The sequence below is a fragment of the Diabrotica undecimpunctata genome, chromosome 2, assembly GCF_040954645.1.
Source record: "Diabrotica undecimpunctata isolate CICGRU chromosome 2, icDiaUnde3, whole genome shotgun sequence".
Classification (NCBI taxonomy): Eukaryota; Metazoa; Arthropoda; class Insecta; order Coleoptera; family Chrysomelidae; genus Diabrotica; species Diabrotica undecimpunctata.
In genome coordinates this window covers 34,352,538-34,366,234 of record NC_092804.1, presented here as the reverse complement: position 1 = coordinate 34,366,234, position 13,697 = coordinate 34,352,538, and the positions used below count along the sequence as shown (strand labels likewise).

At 31.8% G+C, this 13,697-nt stretch overlaps 1 protein-coding gene across 4 annotated transcripts in view; it reads right to left on the bottom strand.

Moving 5' to 3' along the window:
- LOC140434400 (pseudouridylate synthase RPUSD2-like) overlaps positions 1-11,520 on the bottom strand; it is a 927,331-nt gene extending 915,811 nt beyond the window's left edge. The window contains exon 1 of one of the 4 annotated variants that reach the window (XM_072522617.1): positions 11,418-11,520. The gene's annotated coding sequence lies outside the window, so the exon portion shown is untranslated. Of the gene's footprint in view, positions 1-2,763; positions 2,941-11,417 lie in introns of those variants that run through there. The other 3 variants (XM_072522616.1, XM_072522618.1, XM_072522615.1) reach the window with 3 other exon arrangements.
- Between the last annotated feature and the right edge of the window lie 2,177 nt (positions 11,521-13,697).

Genomic DNA, 13,697 nt, shown 5'->3' with positions numbered 1-13,697 from the left:
ATAGACAGTTGCTTGAGAGGACGAAACAAAAAAATTTGTTGAGCATGGCCTTGACTTACAGTAAGGCGTTAACAGCTGCACTTTAAGTTATGACTAATACAGTTTCCACAGAATTACTGGCTAAAGAAAGCCTTAATATTACTGGGTAACACTTATCTTTCACTGGGTAGGGCACAACAATCCAGAACGTATAAAAAAGTTAGTACACCCAATAAGTCTTATGAAATGACACGAACAGTGGGATATTAATTTAAAACATTCACAATAGACAAAGACGCCTATACCTAATCTTGTCACTTGGATTAGATGCAAACATAAAACCATTAGCAGACACAACTGCTCACTGGGCATACAACATTCCCGGCATAAGCTGAGTGTTTCGGAAACGACACCACGGATTGCTGCAGGTATTGTAATTTTGTTGTATTGGACGTGACACAGCGGATCATACATATAGTCGATGTTTTCAAGAGATGACATAGAGAGCACCAGGAAGTGTACCTGCTTTTTAAAGAGGAACTAGCTTCGGATAATATATTCAAGCAAATGCTAGGGAGTAAAGATAAATAGTAGGAGATACAGGGAGCAATAAGATGCATCAAGTAAAGAAAACGAGGATAGGCAAAGGCAACGCGACTTATTTAACTAAGGTAGAAACAACGAGACAGCCAAAGGTATATGAGACTATGTGTGTCAGAAATGATATTTCCGGATTCCTAATACGTGGTGAAAAAGAAGATATTAAGTGGGTATGACAGGCAAATACGTGGCAAAAAAAAGTGAAGATTTAGTGGGTATGACAGGCCCATCAGTAGCACACTGCTGTAGAGTATACCACCAGGTGCGCGTTAGTGCATTTCTCCTCTACAAAAAAAGCAGTATGTCATAAATTGTGATAAAATTCCCGCCATTTAGAGGAGCGGCCAATACAAATACCAATTCTAAGTGATTATGTGGAAAAAAACATATATTATGGATTGTGATGTATATATTATTAAGAGTAAGTTGCTATCAATAAGTCCTCACAGACACTTTGTTTAAGGACTAGCCAGCTCAGTGGACTCTTACGTTGCAATGTGATAATCCCTTTTGTAACTTAAACATCATAGTTTTAAAATATTAAAGATGTAAATCGAAGTTAATCTTACAACATTTAAAAGGTATCTACCCACATGTTTAGTGGTTTCCAACATGTATATCTAGATAGCACTGATAATGAGATAGTTATTCCGAAAACATTCTCGTGATATAGCCCGATAGGGGTTTTTTCTTATACCTGTTGTAAAAAAAAATTTTTAAATAAAATTTTTTAAAAATTGTTTTATTGGAAATCAAGAAAATACATTTTTTAACGTATCCCGAATTTGATATTTGAAATTTAATTTGTTTTATCCTAATTTTGTGTGGTAGTTTTCACGCGCAATACCGATGGTTTTTATTATTTAATATATGTCAGAAATATCTTGAAGATATGAAAGTTCTTATTGTAAAAGAGCTCCGAAATAAAAAGGTACTGTTTTAAAGATAATCATCCTATTGTTTATAACTTCGTCGCAAGTGTTGGTCAACGTTGGCCACGGTAAGCCACGGTTGGCCACATTCAATCGGTAGTAGCGACGGGCGGTGTGTACAAAGGGCAGGGACGTAATCAACGCGAGCTTATGACTCGCGCTTACTGGGAATTCCTCGTTCATGGGGAAAAATTGCAAGCCCCAATCCCTAGCACGAAGGAGGTTCAGCGGGTTACCCGGGCCGCTTAGGAACACCTGCTCGTAATTTAACTTTTTTTAAGTTTTGCCAAGTCTTCTTCAACGCCGTTTAATAAATTGAATTGAAGCTAATAGTTACTGAGATATTCTATTTGTTAGATTATAAAAAATAGATTGCAAAATTATTATACGAAATCTATTAAATACATTTTAATGAAATTTGGTAGACTGTTTTATTATATTATAAATATTCTCCAGACGAATTAGTTGAACTTAAGTGCAATTCAAATTGTTGATAAACAATAAATAAGAAAAGACTTGTTTATAATTAAAACATTATTTATCAGCCGTATATTATAAAAAATTTTATTGTCGCTATTTTATTTTATTACAGCTTTGATCGAAAATGAATTTTTACAGTTATAATTACGTTATAAGTAAGAAAAGTAGAAAAAAATCGACGTTTTTAGTAATTTTTAAATATTTTAGTTTTTTTAATAATATTCCTGACCTATTTGTAAGTCAATTGTCATTACTGAAGTTATCACGTAACTTTTTCTGCACAAATCCGAATGCCACCTCTCAAATCCACCCCAAAACATATCCGCCCTGTTCTACATGGGAAGAGTGGTAAATTATGATTATTCTATGCAAATAGTAATAAGATATAAAATTTTAACTGAGAAAACGAATAGAAAAATGGTTTATTTTAAAACAGTCTTAAACAAAATCTCATGAATATTTAATTTTATATTAATAATATAAAAATAAATTAACAATAAGATACCTTTATACTTTATTGTCTGTTAATTTTTATAATTTTAATAAAAGTATGAAATATTGAGACTGGCTATCAAATAAATTAGCAAAAAGATACTTTAATATCTGTTAATTTTTATAATTTTAATAGAAATTAGAAATATTAAGACTGGATATCAATTATTTATAATAACAGTATATATATCAAATAAAATATCTCCAATAGTAATTAATATAGTATTGTTTCCAATGGTTCAAAAACCAAATTTTTGTTTGCAATTTTTGCTTTACTCACCTATTGAACTAACATAAATACGATTTTTTTAAGAACTTAGTAAGTAGGCACAAATTTAAATAAAGAATAAAGAGAACAACACAAAATCAAAATTGAAATAGTTTCTCGATAGTCACTGTTACTATAACGTATATAAATTTCGGTACGAATGTCTTGTTCATGCCCCGAGAATCGAACGAATACTGTTTGTCTGTATTATTGTAGTTTCGAGTTAAGATTATTTTAGATACTTACGATCCAACGGTAGCGTCGCAACGCTTCCGTCATGGAACAGCATACACAGGTAATACCCCAAACACTAGTAAATCAATGACAGGATCATTTAGTGATTTGCACCCTTTGAAGATAAATACAAGTTATTGTTTCATCCGTTCACAATCGATACGTTGAACAAATTAAATTGTTAGTCGGTATGCGTACAGGTTATGTCGTGTTAACTTCCCTTTTGATAAATTTACTGTGATTTTAGTGCCACTGACAGATTTTCGGGCATTAATAATACGAAATAGACCTCAAGTTTAAATTTATGGGTTATATGGTCACGTAAACTCAGTTAAGTTTTAGTAAATGATGTACATTCTTGATTAGCAGGTTTAAATTAAAACATGCATGAAAAATAACAAAATACAGCCATTACATGAAGTAAAAAAAAATAACTGTCAGTAAAAGATGTAGTAAAACAAAAAAAAAAATAAAAGATCAATATTAGAATTCGATGAATACCGATTATCGAACTGTCAAAATTGTCATCATATATGTCATCCAATTAATAACAATATAACATCTATGTAAGACACTTCTCATTTTAAATCAATTTCATATAATACAATGTCGGATTTTTATGTGCTATTATAGCACAATTTTGAAATTCAAGGTTTATAGTTTATGTGAAAAAGTTTGGGTAAATTTGAACAAATCGTTCAGTAAAGCTTTAAATTTTTTAAATTTTTACGAAAAATTTTAAAATAAGCAGTAAAAAAAGTATAAAGTACCATTGCTTTATTAATTTTTTTTACAATAAAACATTTATAAAATTTTCTCTTTTATTTCTAACTTGTTGAAATAACACAAAACAGCTTGTTTTAGTCCTGTCCAATTTCATGAAAAATGTTGAATTTTTAACTAGCATCTTTGGGATTTAACTGAAATGTTCGGGACAACCACAAAGTGGAAGTTTGGAAATATTTTATTGAAAGTTTGACTTTGATTCTCAGGTCGAAAATCGCTTTTAAAATATAAGTTTCTCAAAAGTTAAATAAAATTCGCAGTTTTTCTCGCTATTATTAACCATACGCGAAGATATAGATCATTAATAGGTGAAGACATAAATACATCATGTTTTGAAAGTATGTCAATAAAATTAAACAAATCATTAAAAACTGGAAAAATAAACTGATATGTTCGAAAGTTTGTTATAAAACCGAAAAAATATCAAATTAATACTGGTAGTCCAATTTTTCTCCGTACTCTAGACACTGAACACTGAACTGTCGGTCTTTTTAAACGGTGAGACACGACAGTACAAGAATTTGATAATATTTTATATTGAGTAACACAATGGCTTTAATAGGACGTGTTAGTTGCTATAAACTAAAATTTAAAATATTTTTACAAAATGATGTTCGTTCGCGTTTTTAATAACGACCTCACTAAAACTTTAAAACAACTAAAAAGAGTCACGTTAGTTTAATTTTCCAATTTAGTTTTTATATAAGCAGTTCGGAGTAACGGAAAGTACTCTTTTACAGTTCCCAGTAAAGGTCAGACTACTTCAGAGCTTGGCAACCCTGCATCTACGCCAGCTACTGTTTCTCTCCTAAGCTCACCCTGGGAGAAAACAGGTCCCAATTTTATGTGGTACTATAAGATTGAAACCTGTTTTCTCTATAGGTATATTTTTACCTATCACACCGGAAAGTCATTAAATATTCCTGACCAAGGGCAGCAGCGACCGGCAGTACCAAGATAAGGAACATAAGAAATGATCTTAACCTGACTTATAATTGGATTTGGACAAGAAGGGGCTGTATTAGCAGAATTTTTGTGGTACTGCAATGTAATGGGGCAAGGAAATTGAATGCAATATTATTCCCAAGAAAGTTATGCGTGATGTCCGATGAAGATGATGCCTCGGATGTTGTCACGCAGTCCGAGTAACGACCGGCACTTTCTTAAGTCCAGGTCAAGGAGTGCGAAATTGGCCACTGGCTACGCGAATGTTATTAATCATGCATCGTGTAAAAAAATTAGCTACTGGTTTACAGAAATTAAAATTTAGAAAATTTATTAAAAACCGTTTATGGAACGTAGAACAGCTAAAGATAATCACCATGTAAGCTTTCAATTAGTGAAAAAAGCTGGTATAATATTGAAATCTCTATACTAGCTAAAACGCATTGATTAGGAGAGGAACATTTTAGAACACATAATAGCAATTATGTTTAATTCTTTGGTGGTAATACCCAGGACTATACAGGTGTTGCCATTCCGGTCTCACCAAGATTACAAAATTCTGTCCTCGAATTTAAAGCTCTGAGCGATAGGATACTTCTCTTTAAATTGAAAGACAAACCACATAAACTCAATAAATAGATACAATAGATTCAATCGATACAATAAATAGAAATCGATAATACAACGGGAAGCACAGAAGAGAAGATAGAATCCTTAATAAAACGATAGACGACATTTCAGAATTTATTACTTTATTAAAGAAACACAAAGCGAAAAAGTGCGAAGAATATAGGCTAATAAGTGTAATAAGCCATAAACTAAAACCTTTTTTTTAAATTACACCTCGCAGTACGAGAGATGCACTGTTTAGTCTACAGGTATTATTCCAAAGTTGCAGAGATATGACTTGCGATATCCACACCTGCTTTGTGGACTACTAAAAAGCATTTGACAAAGTTAAACACCGATAAATGATGGATTTCGTTTATTATAAATAAACGAAACAGGTCCAAAATCACAGCAACTGAAATGGAGTTCATGAGAAGCAGTTGCAGAGTGACAAAAATGGATCGCATCAGAAATAAGGAGATAAAACGAAGAATGGCAGTAGAACAAGACATACTCAGCTACATCGAAGAAAAACATTTAATTTGGTATGGACATGTGAGAAGAACAGATCATACAAGGTGGATAGCAAAGATTTCGGATTGGAGCCCAATAGGAAGGAGGAAAAGAGGTAGACCCCGAAGATCATGGAGGGATGAAGCGGGCGAGGCCATGGAAAGACGAGACCTTAGAGATGGAGAATGGCAGAACAGAAAGGACTGGAGACGTTAGCTGAAAGAAGGAAGGCGGAACAGCTGTAAAAATCCTTATATAGATAGATAGAAATGATGGATTTTCTAACAAAAGCTCAACAAGGTGATAACGACCGGCGTATAATACAAAATTTATACTGGAACCAATTAGCAACAATAAGAATAAATTTTGGAGATAAACAGACGGAAGCGATCTAGATTCTGCGAGGCGTTAGTCAAGGATGTATACTTTCTAGCAACGGCACTAAATACAGAAAACTGAAAACATTACTTCAAGGCAAAGTATTCGGAAAGCGTGGAATATGGCGAAAAAGAATATTATGGTTAAAAAATCTGAGGAAATAGTTCTTCACAACAACAAATAAACTATTTAAAGCATCAGTTAATAAAATAATTATAGCCAGAATCATCGCCAATATTCAAAACGAATAGGCACCAAAAGAAGAAGAATGGCAGATACTAAAAGAAGTAGGCGTACCACAACATTTAATTCCATTTTTAACTGAACTATGCGAACACACTACTAGAACAATTGAAGTATATGATACTGTCTCAAATGAATTACATCCAGAACGAGGTGTCAGTCAAGGACAATCTCCGCAATAATGTAATTCAAGAACAAATTACAGGAGAATTGAGGATATATAAATCAGTTGATTCGGCTACTAACCAAGATGACGTCGTTAAATATCCGCCTGAGTTTTTAAACTCGCTGGATTTACCATGATTGCCACCTCACAATCTTCAATTAAAGATTGGATCGGTAGTTATAATGTTGTGAAATCCATCAACCACATCTTTGCAACGGCACACGGTTAGCGATAAAAAAATTATTGAACAACGTGATAGAAGCAACAATACTGAAAGGAAAGTATAAACGAGAAGACGTTTTGATACCACGCATCCCAATAATTCCGACTGATGAACCATTTGAATTTAGAAGACTACAGTTTCCAGTTCTAGTGCGGCTTGCTTTTGCTATGACCATAAATAAGTCTCAGGGGCAATTATTAGGTGTTTGTGGTATTAATCTAGAAAACCCATGTTTCTCACATGGTCAATTGTATTTTGCCTGTTCCCGTGTTGGAAAATCATCGGATTTGTTTGTATATTCACCAGGTAATCAAACAAAAAACATTGTATATCATAAAGCGCTACAATAAAAATAAAATAAATTTTTCTTAATAATTATGATTCACATGATTTACAATAAAACGATTACTGAAAATACTTATATACGTCTTATTTCATTATTCCTTATTACATCGGCTATTAACCCTATGTTAATAATAATAATAATAAATAATTAATTATCTCTATGTTTTGTCATTGAAGCAACCACTTTATAAATAAATATTTGTCACCTTTAGGTTCCCACTATCCCTTTAGATTACTTTTTAATCTGATTTGAACCTTAAGTTGTTCTCTTAGATTGAAGCCCTCTGGCAGATATCCCAGTCCGGGGTTTTAGTGGGTCCAAAAGGGTGGCCAAAGTTCTCAAAGCGAAGATACTTAGGTCACCCGAGCTGACCCTCACACACCGCCCTATCATCATGTTGACGGTTCTGTTCAGGATAATTAAAGAAATAAACTGCCATATTCCAAATCTCTTTGACAGAAAAAAGTCTGTCGGGTCCGCTAGTATATTATAAAAAACCATTTTCAACCTGGCTGACTCAGTGTCCCAGTGTCAGTATTTTTTTGGTTTATTTCCTTGGTGTATTATGTATAGAACGATATTTGTAGATTTTAATAATCTCTTTTAATATTTTAAATTAAGCCTTAGGTTTTCTGTCGAACGCCACTGATATTACTTCTACCATGGTTATTCTATTATCTGCGCTATAAACTACGTTATAAGTTTCAATCTCGGTTTATTATCAATATTTTGTATCGTAGAGTAGCTTGAGCAATTCTCGCTTTAATTTCTTGTTCCAGCTCAACTTTGTAGTTAATCCAGCAACCAAGGTAGTTATGATTTACTGGCTACAAAATATTCGGACTTTTGCATTTCGCTGTGTAAAGGTCATTTTGCTTTTTTTTGGTTTATCATTATTCTGGTTTTTAAGTAAATTCGAATCGATAGTGCTAATAAATTTTAATAATTGAATAATTCTAATGAAGTTGTACATAGATCATAGATCACTAATAAATATAAAAATGTTTTTTGGTCTTGGCCTAACGCCTTATTAAACAATTTTGTTTCACGCACAATCTACACTTAAGTTTGCATTTGTTTCACAAATAATAATTATTACAATTTTTTAATTACCAAAAAAAAATTAAAAAAGTAATTTTTGTATTTATCAAGACAATTATATTAATAATTTTAGCTAATTCGGATGTAGAGTTTTCTTTTAAGTAAAACTAAGGGATATCTAGCTTAGCTACAATCTAGAATTTATGAATTTAATGTACGTTTCAGATCTGATTAAATCAAACGATAGATGAATTCTTAATAAAACAAACTTTACTCTAAAATTAATGTCTGTACTGCTCGGCTTGAGTAAATAGTTAACATCTAGTGCACTACAAAATTTAATTTTCATTCAAAATTACCAAAACGATTAAAGAAGTAAAGTTAGCTTTGAAGAGCTTTAACTTTTTTTAAGAATGGTAGTACGGGGATATATTTTAGTAGCTTTAATATGCAAATATTGCACCCAAACAAATTTATAACACCCATGATTGTAGTTGTAAAACATTTTAAATCTTAATTTACGATGTCCGGGGAGTATCCTAATCGAAGTAAAGAGATAGGCTATCAGCTATGTTGTAAAACTTATCGATATAAACCAAGTAAGATAAACGTTCCAATTATTACACACGTCAAAATATTATTTGGTTTGATTGTTGTGAACCCACTTTTTAGATACAGAGCGATAAATACGGGATCAGTTTAATAGGTTGATAAGCTTAACAAAATGAAACACTGGAAAATTGAGTGAGAAAACTAACCCCAGAGAGAACAGTCTGAACCTTTTAAGATAAATAACATAATATGCCACAAATCACAATCTCAGGCTCAATATAATAACAACTCGGTGCAAATCCTTGCTTATGCTGATGATATAAATATTGTTGGGAGAACGGAAAACGGTGTACACGCAACCACAAACCCTACGGCCACTTGTCATTAAATCAGTTTGCGAAATAAACTAATAATACTTTTTTTAATCGGCTTACTAGAAAAGACTAAGTTGTCAGCACCTTATTCAATACTTAGATCCATAGATATATGTTATGGTCTTCAAGGGTCATAGTAAATTCAATAGTTTTAACTAGAGTAAATGTAATGTTTATTTCATACATTATTATGAATAGATAGATGAATATATGCAAGATCAAACAAAGAAGTAAAAAATCTTGTAACTAAAGCAAAAAGAGTTAAGCTAGAGGAGCTCAACAAATATGTAGCATCAACAAGAAAAAGAGAAGCGTGGAAAACGGTAAAAAATCTAAGAACAAACGGAAAAAAAACTAGTAGAATGGATTTAATATAAGAAAGATCTTGGATCGAACATTACTCATAAATTCTGACTAAAAGAAGACCGCAATTCACGAATCTTTATCAAAACCAAACGAAGTGGAATACGACGAAGATGATGAAACAACAGTACAGAAAGTATACCTAACGAATTAATAAAATGTAGCCTACAAGTATTAGGTGAATTAGTACCAAACCAGGAGTGGACAAAAACACATATAAACAGCATCTACAAAAAATTGTTTTAACGGTAGAAGGCTAAGTATTATAAATGCGCTCTCATTACTTTATGGAAAAATAATAAAAACTAAAACTGAAAAAGTAATGATAGATATAGAAGAACAAAATAGCTTTCATGCATGTAGATCCTTTAGAGACAGTATATTTTCTTTAAGCCAGGTTATGGTAAAAAAAATTGCCTACAACCTTTAAACTGATATAGCTTTTATAGATCTGACAAAGGCATCTGATAGTGTACCACTTTTGATGTACTGGGTAGCAATGGAAAAACAAGGAATAAATGAAAAAAATAAAAGCAGTACTACAGATTTACAAAAATATATTATGACAGTAAACATTAAAACTAAATCCAAATTAACTAGAGAAATTCCTACTATTAAGAGCATAAAACAAGGCAGCTGCATGGCAACTACACCCTTTAAAATATGTCTGAATGAGACGCTGTGTGTGGAGAAGAAAGTGTTTTTATATATGCATCCACATCTAAGACGAGATATTCTACATGATAAACTTAGCTTACGACTAAATCATTCTAGCTTAAAATGAGAGTGATATAGACTATATACGTAGAAAACTAAAAGAGGAGTACAGCTAGTGTGGCATTACAATTAATATACAAAAAAAAACCGAGTACTTAGTTGCAGCAGAAAAACCAGAAAGCTTACAAATTGAAATGGGAACTGTTCAATTAACTAAAACATTTAAAATATTTGGGAGTCCCAATAACATCAAAAGCAGGGATTAATGAAGAAATACATTCTAGGATTAGCCAAGCAACATCAACCACCAGACAGTTACATGGACTATTGTGGAATAATAAAATAACAAAAGAAAATAAAAAATATTTTTTCCAGACAAAACAATAATAGAAAATACTGGGTTTTACGGCGCCGTAATCTAAGAAATAAATTAAAGAATTAAAGATTAAAGATGCAATGACTGCTAGAGATATAAAAATTAAAGACAGCTTCTACAGATAACGCTGGAAATTAAAATGCGAACAACGGTGCCAGCTGTATAAAACTCTCCCATTATTATTATTATGCATTAGTATATAATAAAGCAGTGTTGTATTATTGAGGAATTGAAAATTGACGTTTAAATTGATCAGAGCTGAGTTTTTAACTAAATGTTGACACTTATCAAATATGATTACACTGTCACTATGATTACATTGTTCTACAGACCATTCAACAAATCACATATGTTATTTTAAAAGAATGTAAAATTATATCACAGACACAGTTATTCGAAGGTCTATTAGAAATATACTGCAACAGATTGCTGCAACAATTATAAATGTTACGAAAGGCTTGACGTTAACGAAGATTCAAGTTATAAAGTTTAAAATCGATTCCTAATATTGTCTTCGAGTCCAATCTATCAAGTTGTTCATCTAGACAGATATTTAGCTATGTTTAATGTATTTTTTTAAAACTTCGTCAATTTAATCAAATCAAATAAATGGTGATTATCAATTGTGTAAATGTAAATGTGCGTCTTTTTGAAAAAGTTAGCGCATCTCAAAAAATGTTAATTTTTGTGAAGTACTATAAATATGATAAAATAGAATGATAACTGAAGTCTATAATAAACCAACTAAAGTTAAAATTAACAATTTTTCTCTTCTACTTAGATAAACAATTAACACTCACTTGCTTATTAAACAGCTTTGTTTTTATTTGTACATATAATAAAACACTGCACAGACTAATAAACTGCTGGCACGTTTGCGGTATGTGTAATATCAACGCAAGAATCGAAATAGATGCAATATAAAGGATAAATATTTTGAATGTAAAGAAAATGTTCCTATTAATTAGTTATCGCTATCGCTTCGATCTTGATAATGGCGAATGTTTAATTCCGGTGTTTTATCTTGAATTACTTTTTAAAAACACAGCCATAATTAAAGCCTTCGGCTGAACAACAATGTACATATGTTACAGATTTTCAGGAGAAAAAAAGTTTTTAGAACCTGTTGCTCTTCTTGAATTTGATGAACGAAAATCCAACAATCGTTTATTTCACAATTTACTAAAAATGCAAGTCGTTTATTGAAATGCGTATTTTATGCAAAAAATATTACATGTTAATCTCAATGAGTAAAAACAGTGATAAAAATAAATATAAAATGCATAAATACTAATTTTTCTTGCATTGATGTAAAGAACTCTGCATATTTACTCTGTATATATGAAACAATTTTTGTAATAAATCTCTTTTTATTTTTTTTTTGTGATGGTCAGTAGTGCGGTATAAACCTGTAAGTCTTTAGGGATTATTTTACCTTCCCAATTGCTGTTAACAAGAATATCAGAGAAGATGGTTGAGAATGAAATATTAGAAAACGATATGATCGAGGAAAGCTGAAAAAAAACATACTTAACGCAGCAACAGAATCAGCAGGAGAGAGAAAAGTAACGAACACTAACATATCAACAAAAAACACCATGGTTTAGAGAGGAAGTGAAGACAAAAGGTGAAGAAAAGAAGAAAGCCTTTTTACAATACAGAACACAACAAACATTACAGGCATATAACCACTATAAACGAATCAGAAATGAAACGAACACTTAAATTAGACAAATAAAAAGGGAACACTGGTAGACCTTGTCAAGACAGATGGAATACGACTTTTACGGAACACAAAAAACCAACTAATAATAACGAAATACTTTTAGCAAGAAACATGGATAGACTCCTTAAGATTCAAATTTGCTAAAGGTGGCGATAATGATCCACCAACACCAGAGATAACGACAAACGAAGAAATAAATATTGAGGAAGAAGAAATAAAGAAGCAGTAAGGAAATTAAAAAAGAAAATTGCCAGAAGAGAACAAAATACCGAACGAACTCATAAAGTACAGAGGACCTGATCTGACCAAAAAACTATTCAAACTAATCCAAAAAAATAGTAGAACAAAACAGAACAAGAATGGAGATCAAGCATCCTAATAAATCTCTACAAAAAGGGAGACAAACCGGACCCGGAGAGTTACAGGCAAATTAATTTATTAAACACAACATTAAAAACCAAAGTAAAAACAAATCAACTAAATAAAATTATAACGCTGGCTGAAGAACAACAAGGTTTTAGTTCGGAAAGATCATATACCGACGATATATTTATAATGACGCAAGTGCAAAAGAAATCATTAGAATAAAACAAACCGGAATATGTATCTTTTGTGAACTTTAAGAAGATATTTGACCGAGTCAAATTAAAGGACGTTATCCACTTATTGTACGCAAGAGAGATACCTCTAGGAATAAGTAAAATGATCGAAAATATCTACCAAAACACTGCAATAAAAGAAAAGCAGAAGAAGAACTAATCGACCCTATTAAAGCTGGTAATTTGATAAGACAGAGAGATTCTCTGAGTCCTCTATTGTTTAACCTGATTATGAAAAAAATAATAAAAAAAAGTAAGAACTAAAAAAGAATATGGAAGAAAAACAACTTAAAATAATTTGCTATGCAGACGACGCAATACTCTCTCAAAGTGAATACGATTTTCAACGTATGCTATATCAATTTAGTATAACCGTCAAAAAATTGTACCTGTTAATTTCTCCAAACCAAATATAATGCATGGTTACAACAGCAAATCTTTTAAGATGTAGATTGGAGCTGCAAAGTCCGATAATAAAACAACTGATGGAGTTTAAATATCTAGGCATCACATCATCTAGCTACGGAAGGCTCGAAACTAGAGTGGAAGATCCAGTGAATAGAGCAAACAGAGCCAAAGGGTGCCTGAATGAAACAATATGGAGAAATAAATATATCGGAAAAGAAATGAAAGGCAGAATTTACAAAACAGTCATCAGACCAATAATGACACACGCGACAGAAACACAACCTAACACAGAGAGGACAAAAAGGATGTTAAAAACAGCAGAAGGTAAGACATTATGGGACAGAGCC